Source organism: Bufo gargarizans, chromosome 5, assembly GCF_014858855.1.
Source record: "Bufo gargarizans isolate SCDJY-AF-19 chromosome 5, ASM1485885v1, whole genome shotgun sequence".
Classification (NCBI taxonomy): domain Eukaryota; kingdom Metazoa; phylum Chordata; class Amphibia; order Anura; family Bufonidae; genus Bufo; species Bufo gargarizans.
In genome coordinates this window covers 31,487,247-31,499,587 of record NC_058084.1, presented here as the reverse complement: position 1 = coordinate 31,499,587, position 12,341 = coordinate 31,487,247, and positions in this window count along the sequence as shown.

The following is a 12,341-nucleotide window of genomic DNA, read 5'->3' as shown; positions in this document are numbered from 1 at the left end:
GTGGGGAAGTGGAAACACTTCTGCAGTCAGTGACGAAACTCCTGGTACCTAATCCGTTAAGTGAAGTGACCATTAAAAACAATGTTGCAGATAAGGTGCAAGGTGATTGTGCCAAGTTGGCGGAAATGCATAATGAAAGGGGGATGTCATGTGAAATATCTGATGTTAATAACATGCCTTTTCCGTTGCAGGTTGTGGTCAGGGGAGAAGCGCCCGCTGGTGGTAAAAATGTAAATGATGATGAAGCTTTATTTTCTTCATCTGCTATTTTTCATGAAGGTCTATATGACTTCATCAAAAGATTTGAAGAAATGCATATAAGTAGTGTGGAGCAAAGCACAGCTCCAACTTTGGGCACTTTCACACAAGCATTTTTCTTTTCCGGCGCTGAGTTCCGTCCTAGGGGCTCAAATCCGGAAAATAACTGATCAGTTTTATCCTAAGGGCTCTTTCACACTTGCGTTGTCCGGATCCATCGTGTACTCTATTTGCCGGAATTACACGCCGGATCCGGAAAAACGCAAGTGAACTGAAAGCATTTGAAGACGGATCCGTCTTCAAAATGCGTTCAGTGTTACTATGGCAGCCAGGACGCTATTAAAGTCCTGGTTGCCATAGTAGCAGTGGGGAGCGGGGGAGCGGTATACTTACAGTCCGCGTGGTTCCCGGGGCGCTCCAGAGTGACGTCAGAGCGCCCCATGCGCATGGATGACGTGCCATGCGATCACGTCATCCATGCGCATGGGGTGCCCTGACGTCACTCTGGAGCGCCCCGGGAGCCGCACGGACGGTAAGTATGCTGCTCCCCCGCTCCCCGCTACACTTTACCATGGCTGCCAGGACTTTAGCGTCCCGGCAGCCATGGTAACCATTCAGAAAAAGCTAAACATCGGATCCGGCAATGCGCCGAAACGACGTTTAGCTTAAGGCCGGATCCGGATCAATGCCTTTCAATGGGCATTAATTCCGGATCCGGCCTTGCGGCAAGTGTTCAGGATTTTTGGCCGGAGCAAAAAGCGCAGCATGCTGCGGTATTTTCTCCGGCCAAAAAACGTTCCGGTCCTGAACTGAAGACATCCTGATGCATCCTGAACGGATTTCTCTCCATTCAGAATGCATTAGGATAAAACTGATCAGGATTCTTCCGGCATAGAGCCCCGACGACGGAACTCTATGCCGGAACAAAAGAACGCAAGTGTGAAAGAGCCCTAATGCATTCTGAATGGAGAGTAATCCGTTCAGGATGTCTTCAGTTCAGTCTTTTTGACTAATCAGGCTTTTCAGAAAACCGTAGCATGTTATATTTTTACCTCCGGCCAAAAATCCTGAACACTTTGACTGAACGCTGGATCAGGCCTTTTTCCCATTGACTTGCATTAACGCCGGATCCGGCGCCGTGTGTTCAGTCAAACCAGATCCTGCTTTTGCATGTTAAACCCGAAAAAAGTGAAAAAGTCCATAAATGGCGGATCCGTTTTTTCCAATGCATTTTTTCATTGTGATCAAAATCCTGATCAGGATTAAAATGTAATCCGTTTTCACACATTTTTCCAGATCCGGCGGGCAGTTCCGGTGTCGGAATTGAACGCCGGATTTAAACAACGCTAGTGTGAAAGTAGCCTTAGTGTTTGAATGTGCACGAAAATGTGGTAGGGCTAGAGGGTGTACCGCACGTACCAGAGGTGGATATGCAGTCTCCACAGTGTTTTATGGTAACTAAGTAAGTGTCCCAGGTGGGGATTAGCTCATCTGTGCCCCTAGAGGTCAGAATTACTAATGACACGAGCGGTATATGTGAAGTATGTGCTGTGACCGATAGCAACTCAGAGAGTAAAGCTACCATGTCAAGGTCCTGTGAAACTAAGGTGGTTACTAGTAGCGACCAGACAGTTATATCTGACGAGATGAGAATTAAGTCGGGTGACGTCAGCCTAGTGTCTGAAGCCCATATCCAGACAGTTGTAGATGACCTGACAGAACAGTACAGCTGCAAACAGGAGGATGATCTCTCTCTCACCTCACGCACCCTAGAAACGTTAGAGAAGGGACTAGCTGTCTTCACTGAGCAACTGAAGAAGGCTTCAGAATGGTCAAAGGAGGAGAGCCAGAAAGAGAATGGTGATACTCCTACATCTGCTGCAGCAGAGCCAAGCAAGGAGCAGCTGGAACCGGAGGCCCAAAAGCGGGGCACTTCCCACAAGCTTGTGCAAAAATCTGAAAATAAACTGTTGAAAAACATGGAGTTGATGGTTCAGCGCCTGGAGAAAAAGGGTCTGACATGCGAAAAGTTGGAGAGAACCAAGAACAAAGTTCAGCGAGAATTGGATGATCTGATGGTAGACCTGGACCACCAGAAGCAAATTATGTCTAACATAGAGAAGAAACAGAAGAAGTTTGACCGGCTCCTGGCTGAAGAGAAATACATCTCGGCTTGATATGGCGAAAAACGTGACCGGGCGGAGACTGATGCTTGGGAGAAGGAGACCAAGGCCCTCTCCTTGGCTAGAGCCCTTGAAGAAGCGCTTGAGGAACATGCTGAATTTGAGAGGCTGAACAAGCAACTCAGAGCAGAGATACTGTAGATGATCTCGTGAGCTTAAAGGATGACGTCAGGAAGAATGTCTATGAGTTGGAGAAGTCTAAGTTAGAGCCTATTAATAATGGGTCTGGAGATGGTGGCACTGCGTTGCTGGCTGTGGCAGAGAAGACGGAAGATGCTTCTGCTGAACCAGTTGATGGGGCTGATGTGGATGCCGAAGACCACAGACCCATGGTAGAGTGTAGCCCGGGCCTGGAAGACGTCCTCTCTGCCTACAAGGCCTTCAAAATAGCCAGCAGCCTGCTGGGGAAGAAGTACGAGGAGGTGAACAATTAGTTTTTGGATCCTGGCTATTACAATGGGCTGTCTCTCCTGACTCCTCCCCAAAAGGAGAACAGTGTCCTGGATGAGCCTCTGGAGAAAATGCCAGAAGACGAGGAGTCTGCTGAAGACCCTGGTGTCTCCTGCCTCGATGAGAAAGAAGGGGAGGAGTTAAGAGGGCAAGTTTATGGTGCCACGTCCGAGAAGGATGAGAAGGTTGTCAAAGAGACTGGAGTCTCCAAGAAGACGGATGTGTTGATTGACGTGAAGTCCCCAGGTGCTGCAGAGACCAAAATTAAGACAAAGGGAGTGGCAGCCGAAGTGGAAAAAGCCATTAAAGAAGCAAAGGTCTCTGAAACTGCCACCATAGCTGGGGAAACTAATGCTGGAAAGAAGGAAGATGTGAACCAGATGCACGTAAAAGAAACGAGCAGGGGCAAGCATGCTCTGCTGAAGGAGCCCCGCAAAGCAAAGGAGAAAGTGTCTGGACATGACCATGACTGGGAACAGTTCAGTCAACAGCTGCAGCAGTCCAAGAAAGGACATGAGGTGCATTTGCGGGAGCCAGAGGATCTAAAAAGAGAGAGAGATCAAATAGTGCAAGAGCGCATCATCATCATTTGGGAAAGAGTAGAAAAAGAGTATCTGGCCATGAGATGGGCACATGAGGCCTTTAGGCAGTTTCTATTGGGCAACACGTCAGTTTTGGTGATAAACCAAGCTCTGCTGGCGTGGGTCTGGCAGAACAAAGGAAAGGTTATAGGCCAGGTGAATGCCCTCTCACCAGCCTCCCGTGGTTATGCATGTGTTCACCCTCACGGGCTTGAACAAAGGGGAAGGGGGGTATGTGAGACAGTGACAGGTCTCACACAGGTTAGAGGCAAGGAAGGGGTGGATAGTATGATCCACAACCCTATTCCACCACAGGTGAGACCAGCTGGAGGTACTCGGGCTGGCATAAAGCACCTCCCAAGGTGTCTGTAAGAGGGGAGTGTGTTACACGTGGACAAAGGCCTGGAGGCTCTGTGAATGTGGTCTCAGCTGGGCAAGGCTGAAGGACCAAGAGGCTGGGAGATAACCTAGACTGACTTTGTTGCAACCTGGAAGTGAGCTGGACTACTGGCTAAGAAAGCCGCACCTGAAACAGAGTGTGAACTGTGAGGTATACTTTAGGGGAGTCAGGTTATTATATGTTTAGTTAGAGCCCAGCCGGGCAGGTGTTTATTTTGTATTATGTTTTGTTTTTGCTGAGGTGCCAAATAAAAGCAATGTTTGGACCTTAAAACTTGGTGTCCATAAAGTTGTGTGTGGTCGCAACCCCCGAAAAAGAGCTAACCCCCCACAATATATATATATATATATATATATATATATATATACAGGAAAAAAGATTCAGTGGCAGCACCGTCAATGGAAAGTGTGGGTGCAACTGGCCCAATGCAGATAAAAGCCAATCCAAATAGACAAAACAACAAAAAAAGGGCAGCACTCCATCAAGTAAAAAATGAAAAAATTCTTTAATTACCCATATGGGACAAGCGACGTTTCGGCTCAATGTGTGAGCCTTTCTCAAGCAATGTGTACAGACAAAGTGCCAAGCATATATACCAGTGCAAGTCAATACAATCAATGCGCATTGCAGGTGTACTTAATTCATACTAAGTGAATTAATCAACTGCAAAATACAGTATAAACATCGTGTTTGCAAAATATTTCATAATAAAAATCAGTGCAAAATAGTATGTTGAATAATCAATTAAGACATACAAACGTTATTCACCAAAGTGTACAATTACAGGCAAAGATTTCATAATTATCCATTATCATATAATTGGTGCCAGCTGTATATATTAATAAAGTGCTGAATGCTTACTGTGTAGGTCAGGCAGACGGGGGGTGAAGGAGGACATAGGGTATGGACGGCTGTTTCAACACATGCGGATCGGCGTGCTGGCGACATGACTGCGCATGTCATAGTGACGTCTACAGAGTACTTCCTGGTTACGGTGTTGATGCGATGCCGTGAATGCGCATTGGCTTTCTGATGTCTCTTACACCATCTTGGATAAGGGCATCGTGCCTATATTGCCAGGTACCTCAGTTGGTGACAGCCGGTGTAGAACAGACACAGGTATGGGCACAATTAAGTGCTCCTTTTAGCCTATATTGTTGGCAGGGTGAGTCCAGATACGGGACGCGACAGCAAAGCCGCAGCCCACATCCATGATCACAGTGCAACTGCGCACCCACAGGTTAGTGTGGGATCACACTGCATCTGCGATCAGTGCCCACACATAGCCACCCTATAGGGAGGGATCTCCTCATGTCTACCTGCTATGTAGATACGGACCGTCACCACCAAGGCACCAATTGCATCTAGAGGCAAGAAATATACTGATGGACAAGAACCGTCATTACATAGATGTGAACAAAAACCGTTATTGTGTGGATGTGCCGTCCATTATAACCATCTCGTATCTCCTCACTCCATTCTCCGTGGCCCACCTACTACAGAAAAAGAGAAAAAAAAGGAAGAAAAACAAAATAGTAATAAATGTATTGTATATAACAATAAAATAAGCAAGAAAAATATATTCTTTATCTTGTACAAAAAATCACAATACATGCAGGTGCGATCAACAGTGCACCGTACGTACAGGAGGCAAGCCACAAACCTAACCCACCCCAATCTTGTAGTCCACATTTAGACCACAAGGTTTGAGGGAATTAAGGGTGTGTATCCACCTAAGTTCCCGTCTATTGAGAAGACTAGCCCTGTTGCCACCTCTTCTGGGCATGGGTATAAAATCAATAATGCAACACCTAAGATCTCTTTCAGTGTGTTTGAGGTCCGTAAAGTGTTTAGATACTGGCAAGTCGAGACGTTTTTTTCTTATGCTCAGGCGATGATTATTAAGTCGTGACTTAAAATCGGTGGTGGTTTCGCCTACGTAAATTAAATTACATGGACATATGAGTACGTAAATGATATAGCTAGAGTCACAGGTTAAATAATGTCGTATTGGATATACTACCCCAGTTTGTGGATGAACAAAATTTCTGCCTTTCACAATATATCTGCAATTTACACAAGATAAGCATGGGAAACATCCTGTGCTGGTTGCTGTCAATGTTGTCTGTCTTGATTTTTTTAAAGTCCCTACATCAGCCCTGACCAACTGATCTTTGATACTTTTAGATCTGCGGTAGGACATCAGGGGGGGGGGGAGAATGGAATTCCTTTATGGCACTATGGCATCCACCCAGTATGCCCCAGTGACGTCGGATGATGTTCCCTATCGCTGTACTTTGTTCTGAGTGCATGGAAATGAAGGGAATTCTAGCTGGCTTTGTCTGATGTACCTTACTTTTAAGTGTATCATTCCTATTCAGTTTCTTGACCAATTCTTTTTTGTCATGAAGTAATTTAAAAGGATATCCTCGTTTTCTGAACTTGTTGGTCAACACATCAAGTGTGGTGTCCAACATGTCCTGATCTGAGACTATACGTCTTGCTCTCAAGAATTGGGCAAGGATCTGATCATCTTTTTGGGATGGTTTCTGCTATATGTCAAAAGTGTGTTCCTGTCGGTCGGCTTTGTGAAAAGTGTGGTGTGCAACTTACCGTCCGACACGAACACACATGTGTCAAGAAACTGCATATCAGTGTGGGAGTGCACTAAGGTGAATTGTAGTGCTTTGTCAATCCCATTCAGGAAAATGTGAAAATCAAGGAGTTGTTCAATGGTGCCAGTCCAGATGAGGAAGATGTCGTCTATGTACCGCCACCACGCCATAGCGTGCTTGAAGTGGTGGCTTCCATAGACGACATCTTCCTCAAACCGTCGCATAAATATGTTGGCGTAAGTTGGGGCCACGTTGGACCCCATTGCCACGCCCTGTTCCTGCACGTAGTAAGAATCTTGAAAGAGAAAATAATTGGATCTCAGAACAATTTCAAGAAGAGATAATATGAAATGTTGAGCTTGACTAGTTAAAGAAGACCCATCCAACATGTGAGCAACTGCTGCTAAACCCTTGCAGTGATCAATTGAGGTGTAAAGAGAAGTGACGTCAAAGGATACTAACGTCACGCTCTGTACACCTGTCAAATTGATCAACTGAAGCTTTAATAAAAAATCAGTAGTGTCTTGTACATAGGAGCTTCCTCCACATGCAAAACTGTGAAGTATCTTGTCCAGAAAAATGGCAACATGGCTAAAAATGGAATCAGAACCCGATACAATAGGTCGACCGGGGGGATCGATGAGAGACTTGTGGATTTTAGGCAACACATACAGTACCGGCGTAACTGGATGCGTTACTGTAAGATAATCCACAAGTCCCTCATCTATGATCCCCGCATCTAAAGCAACGGTCAATACATTTTTGATTGATTCAGCAATTTTAAATTTGGGGTCAGCACCAATGGGTCTGTAGATGGTGTTGTCACTCAACTGTCTCAATACCTCAGCAATATATTTGCTGGTATCTAATACGACCACCGCACCGCCCTTATCAGCGGCTTTGATGGTGAGTGCGGGGTCGCATTTTAACTCTTTGAGAGCAACAATCTCATCAACAGTTACATTGGGGTGACTGAAAGGTTGTAGAGAGTGTGTCTCTCTTAATGTCTGTATATCAGACTTAACCGCAGCCATGTACGCCTCAATGGCAGGATCATAAATGACAGGATTAAAGTTGCTTCCAAGTGAGAGATCGAACATGCCAAGAGATAACTCACTCATCTTGGCATGCCCGATCCGCTCCTTGTTCTGAAACCAGACCTTAAGTCTGATAGCCCGGAAAAAAACATGTAAGTCATAGTCAAGTTCAAACCAATTTGCAGCAGTTTTTGGGCAAAAAGAAAGTCCCTTACTAAGAACACTCACTTGAGAGTCAGTCAAGTCCTTTGATGAAAGATTTATCACAATTGTTTCCTCCTGGGTGGAAGGTTCCTGCCTGGTGTTGGTCGTGGCTTGTTGCTGCGAAGCCTTTTGGTGCCTTCGATGTCTGTGGCCTCCACGTCTGATACGTTGTTTCCGGACACTTCCGGTTCTTTCACAGCTAAAAAAGATTGATCTGTAGAGGGAATTTGTGCATTCCTTTTCTTTTTCTTCCATGTATCTTTGTTGGACTGCATATTTTTATCATCTGATTGCCATGAATAAATGTTGCCCTTCTTATAATCCTCAGTATCACGGTTCCACTTAGAGCGTTTTCCTTCCTCCATATCTGTGCGGAAATTTTGTAACTGGGTAGACATTGTATCATGAAAAGTCCCGTGTTCGTCTGTTGAAAACAGATTACTCAATTGCTGCTCAATTTTAGTTAATTCACATGTAACGCCAGATAATTCCTCCTGCAGGTATTCAATATTCAGCAGTATAAAATCAAAGGCGTAACGGTTAGAGAGAGTCTCCAATTATATGATAATGGATAATTATGAAATCTTTGCCTGTAATTGTACACTTTGGTGAATAACGTTTGTATGTCTTAATTGATTATTCAACATACTATTTTGCACTGATTTTTATTATGAAATATTTTGCAAACACGATGTTTATACTGTATTTTGCAGTTGATTAATTCACTTAGTATGAATTAAGTACACCTGCAATGCGCATTGATTGTATTGACTTGCACTGGTATATATGCTTGGCACTTTGTCTGTACACATTGCTTGAGAAAGGCTCACACATTGAGCCGAAATGTCGCTTGTCCCATATGGGTAATTAAAGAATTTTTTCATTTTTTACTTGATGGAGTGCTGCCCTTTTTTTGTTTTTTTGTTGTTTTTATATATATATATATATATATATACACACACATGTCACTTATTGTTTGTTGATTCAGTGCCTCCACCCAAGTCTCGCTTGTAAGATGGGTAGTGGGAGCTTCTTCCACTAGGGGGGACTCGGGGAACCCCTGCCCAGCACTTTCTAAGTAGTAATAATAACACAATATACTTATAGGTAGGTATCAAAAAAGAGAGGCCTTTATTGCTGTAGTACAGGTAGGCAGTACTGATGGGCCTAGTACAAAGCACAAAAGCAGACCTCGCAAGTGTCCCTCTTTTAGAGGGACAGTCCCTCTTTTTGACCCGAGTCCTTCTATCCATCTTTGCTCCATAAATGTCCCTGTTTTTGAGGTATAGATTTTCATTACTGCATTTACTATATTGATCCAGAAAGTGTTTGTCTGGTTCCTCTCTGTATATTAGAGCCCGCCTTGTATATTATTTCACTACTTGATGCAATTAGAATTTTAAAGATTTCTAAACTGAGATAACTTTTGCAATTTTTGTAGGAGAAAACTATTGAAGTGTATAAATATGCAGGAAAAAATTGATCTTTCACACAGTGAAACCATAACAACTGTCCCTCTTCGAACATTCAAAAAGTTGGGAGGTGTGCAAAAGGAAAGATAATTAATCTACTAGAGAATAAAAGAATTATAATAGTAGTCGCATAACACGTAGTAAACACATTAAACGGTTAATACAATGCGTTTCAACAAGTAACAACAAAAATGTTACCCCACCGTTCACACCGTGTGCACGGGTCCACACATACCAGTAGCATCAACCTACCTAACTAGCTCCCTATCTCTGAGGGCTAACGATAAACAACATGTAATAGTCCCCAATGTCAGAAGCTGCTGGAACCGTTGGCACTCTTAAACGGGAGGGTAATTTTACCATGCAAAGTCCAGTCTCTACAGAGGCTGAGAGTAGTAGTAGGACTACTGGCTTCTATTTACTCAGTCCTCGTCTCTTGTCCACAGGCTGATGGGAGAGCATAGGAATGCGGTCAGCCTATTGGCCTCCTCTCTGCTGACATTTACCTCACAGCCTCTCCTTGGTCTACCCCAATAGTGTCTGGTAGTTCTGTCTCGGTCTCCCATACCTGACTGTGTAGTAGGGAGTCAGAGATTAGGAGATTCTCAGGCAGCCATGTCTCTAGTGGCCCTTCTTGATGGTCAGTCACCTTCTGTGTCTGTCCAGACAGACTGAGATTTCTACCTGGGCTAAGTAGTTCCAGTGACAAGCTGTAGGCTAGGCTCTAAAGTTCTCCTGACAGAATGTAGTTTGTAGCTGGGCTTTGTAGTTCTCCTGACTGCTTTTTATCTTGAATGCGTTCACAAATAGAAATGTTAATAGTTGCAAAGTGAATGAACCAAAGGGAAACTTAAAACCAATCAATATTTGGTGTAACCGACCTTTGCCTTCAAAACAGCATCAGTTCTTCTAGGTACACTGCACACAGTTTTTGAAGGAACTGGTCAGGGAGGTTGTTTCAAACATCTTGGAGAACTAACTACACATCTTCTGTGGATGTAGGCTTGTTCAAATCCTTCTGTCTCTTCATGTAATCCCAGATAGACTTGATGATGTGGAGGCCAAATCATCACTTCCAGGACTCCTTGTTCTTCTGCACACTGAAAATAGTAACTAATGACACTGGCTGTATGTCTGGGGTCGTTGTTTTGGCTTGTCTTTTCAAAGTGTAGAAATTAAAATTTATCATGCAATCCTATATTGCTTTGTTAATGCAAAAAGAAAAAAGTTTCTAATTTTTGAATGAAAAGCGAAGTCCTTAAGGGGTTAATTGTTTAATATTTGTCAACATACCATATTTTTCGCCCCATAATATGCACTCTCCCCCCCCCCCCCCCCAAAAGTGTGTGGGGGGGAATGGCAGTGCGTCTTATGGGGCAAATGCTGCCATTTTTACTCTGCTAACACTGATACATCGGCGGCCGCGATGCTGCACAGCGCGGCCTGCGATGTATCAGAGGGGAGGGAGGAGGGGCTGGAGGCCGGCAACTCACGATGGGGCCCGATGCAGTCACTGTACGCTATTACACCGGGCCCCGCTCACACCAGTATTCATATATAAAGTGTGGCCAATCCATATGTAAAGTGTAGGAAAGGTAGCACAATCCACTACTCACTATGAAACTACCGTACTAGCAGGCACTGCAGGCTGGCCGGTCACTCACTGAGTAGTGGATTGCGCTACCTTGCCTACACTTTACATATGGATTGGCCACACTTTACATATGAATACTGGTGTGAGCGGGGCCCGTTGTAATAGAGTACAGTGACTGCACCAGGGCCCCGCCGCGATTATTTCAACACCAGTTGCCGGCTTCCAACCCCTGTATTGGGGTCACTGTTTACACAGGGACACTGTTATGGGGGGATCTGTGGATACCACTATCGCATAAGATGCTATATGTGTCACCCACAGATTCCCCCCATAACAGTGTCATCCACAGATCCACCATAACAGTGTAATCCACAGATATCCCCCATAACAGTGTCATCCACAGATCCCCCATAACAGTGTCATCCACAGATCCCCCATAACAGTGTCATCCACAGATCCCCCATAACAGTGTCATCCACAGATCCCCCATAACAGTGTCATCCACAGATCCCCCATAACAGTGTCATTCACAGATCCCCCATAACAGTGTCATTCACAGATCCCCCCCATAACAGTGTCATCCACAGATCCCCCATAACAGTGTCATCCACAGATCCCCCATAACAGTGTCATCCACAGATCCCCCATAACAGTGTCATCCACAGATCCCCCATAACAGTGTCATCCACAGATCCCCCATAACAGTGTCATTCACAGATCCCCCATAACAGTGTCATTCACAGATCCCCCATAACAGTGTCATTCACAGATCCCCCATAACAGTGTCATTCACAGATCCCCCCCATAACAGTGTCATTCACAGATCCCCCATAACAGTGTCATCCACAGATCCCCCATAACAGTGTCATCCACAGATCCCCCATAACAGTGTCATCCACAGATGCCCCCATAACAGTGTCATTCACAGATGCCCCCATAACAGTGTCATTCACAGATGCCCCCATAACAGTGTCATTCACAGATGCCCCCATAACAGTGCCATTCACAGATGCCCCCATAACAGTGGCATTTTACAGATCCCCTATAACAGTGCCATCCACTGACCCCCCCATAACAGTGCCATCCACTGACCCCCCCATAACAGTGCCATCCACAGATCCCCCATAACAGTGCCATCCACAGATCCCCATAACAGTGCCATCCACAGATCCCCATAACAGTGCCATCCACAGATCCCCATAACATTGTCATCCACAGATCCCCCCCATAACAGTGTCATCCACAGATCCCCCCCATAACAGTGTCATCCACAGATCCCCCATAATAGTGTCATCCACAGACCACCATTAGATCAAAACCCACAAAAAGCCACATTTTGGTTCAAAATATTATTTTTCTTATTTTCCTCCTCAAAAACCTAGATGCGTCTTATGGGCAGGTGCATCTTATAGGGCGAAGAATAAGGTATCTATTCACTGGTCTCTTTAGTAGACAGCTTAAATAAGTGCTTATGACCTCTTAGTAGTTTGGAAATAAGGTTTATTAGATGACCAGCACAAAGTGAAAGTACCAGTCACACAGTTAGA